At 42.2% G+C, this 2279-nt stretch overlaps 1 protein-coding gene across 1 annotated transcript in view; it reads left to right on the top strand.

The window, feature by feature from the left end:
- Positions 1-2279, top strand: part of GNAO1 (G protein subunit alpha o1) — a 399516-nt gene that overhangs the window by 365936 nt on the left and 31301 nt on the right. The gene's annotated exons all lie outside the window — the stretch shown is intronic.

Genomic DNA, 2279 nt, shown 5'->3' with positions numbered 1-2279 from the left:
GTGTGAGGCCGTCCACTGCTGCTGTCTCATGAACCCCAACCCCACCCACCCACTGCCACCACTGTACAGGTGACTCCCCCTTGCCTTTTGCTCCCCACTTCTGTCACTTGAGCACTGCCATAGCCGCACAAGACCACAACACAGGCTATTTCCACCACCACCCCCATACTGATGCCACATGAGCAGCATGAGCCCCATCTCTCCCCTATAACAACTGGAGCAATGGGAGCAGTGGTGCAGGGGCTGTATATAAACTCCTCATGGGCTGGACGTGACCCACAGGCTGCCAGTTGGACAGCCCTATGCTTAGGTATCCCATAATAGAGGTGTGACTGTCCCTGGTAGCTATACTGAGATCCATTTGATCTCTTCTGGAAGCACTGCCCACTTTTTCCTCTTTTTTTTTTGTAAGATATTACTAAAGTATACAATACTTTTGTGGAGGAGACACTAATACTCTTTTAGTCAAGTGCTTGGTGTTTGATTCTTTATCTTACAAATAATAAACAACCACTGTTATTAGTTGCACATCAGGCTATTTGCCCACTGTGGTAAAAAGCAAGAAATGTATATTCAAATAAAACCCAAAACAATACACACACACAGACTGTGATTTCCCTTAAAAAGCTAGCATTTGCTAACAGGTATCATGCAAAAGTATTTGACGTAACCGCAGATGAGCTTTCTGCGCAACAAGAAATAACTGAGATAATCATGAGGGATCTGTTAACAAACATTTTTTTTATTTTTTATGTTTGTTCACACACAGTAAAAGGCAGCAAAGCAGGGTACCAGGCTCAGGACCTACAGCATTTTGGTTAAAGAGGGGGTATAAATCCTAATCCAAAAAACTTGCAAGATAACAAAAGATCACCTTTGATGCTGAATCAGGGGTTTCACTACTTTGTTTTTATTCATGTCAATAGCTAAGAGTATAAATTCCTTTGTGCCATGCTGAAAATCTTGTTCTCCTTTGTCAATAGACCCAACCTATTCTACTGAGCAACAGCCTCTGCTGCATTTTTGTTGATTGGGCATTTGAAACAATCAGTGACAGTCAGAAAGAAGTTTCCCCCTTGGGGCAGTGTTGTACCCAATTTAGTGTATCAGGAAGGGGATGAGTCCTGTGAGGCATGCAGCATTGGCTATTGAGACAGTTTACCATTGGTCTGTCCTCACAGGATACGGCCTATACAGTATTTCTTGGTAACCTGAAATTTGCTTCAGAACAAAGCTTTGAAATAAAAGATGCATACAGCAATAGAGCTATTCAACATAATAATGTAAGTGCTAGAGACTTGATCGTGTACCTAAAATTATCCTTTCTTCATCGGTAGATAAGTTCTTACATGCCTCATCAGATGTGCTTGCATTTCAGTTTTAAAAACCTAGAGTCCCAATAAGTAAAATATTTTCAAGCACTGTGCAATGGAACTGATGTAGAATGAGGAGAGTACGGGGTTACTGCATGTACTCCAAAGTGGTGTTATTTCTGCTAGTTAAACTGATGCTGACCTCTGCTGGGATTATGGGTCATCAAGACTGTTGACTGTGACAACTAGTTATCTACAGTAGTGGTTTGGCCTCTGATTTACAGTTCTTAATGGTATGCTGATTGTACTTTGAAGTGATTTCTCTCCATTCTCAATAATGTAGAACTTAAGTCCCTGTTCCTAGCAGGGCTTCTCTGCTGAGAAACTTTAAAAACCTAAGTTCTATCAGTAAGGAAGTTTCCGCTTCCTTCTAGCATATAGTAACTATGGTCCTATCATACATTTATAGTAAAATTCAGTGGGTGTGCATATAACATTTCTTACAACACAGTGGGTGTGTCTACACATGCACTTGATCTGGGAACAGTTTACTCATGAGTAAACTACTCACGAGTAAACACTCCTAAGCAACCGTCTACACATGCAGGGTCTCAGGAGCAGATTTGCTGCTCATGGCAGCAATTTGTTCCCACCTCTGCTGACCCTGCATCTAGGGGTGCACCGATAAAGATCTTGACCAATACCAATACCCAGTGATTAACCAACCACGTTGGCTGATTGGCTGATGTCAGTCCAATAACTGCGATTTAGTAATAGTGCAAGACATTTTAAACTACTGACATAAATAAACCTTTTTTCTTGTTTGTTTTGCATTTATTACAAACACACACACACCTTCTGCCTGCTCCAGCCCTCGATAAGGAAGGCAGTGACCACCTTATTCCCACTCATGTCACCCCCTTGCCCACAGCTCCTACTCACAGCCCCATGCAGTCATCCTGGGCG

Source organism: Gavialis gangeticus, unplaced genomic scaffold (assembly GCF_001723915.1).
Source record: "Gavialis gangeticus isolate Ggan-Ray unplaced genomic scaffold, GavGan_comp1, whole genome shotgun sequence".
Classification (NCBI taxonomy): Eukaryota; Metazoa; Chordata; order Crocodylia; family Gavialidae; genus Gavialis; species Gavialis gangeticus.
This window is presented reverse-complemented; position numbering and strand designations above follow the sequence as displayed.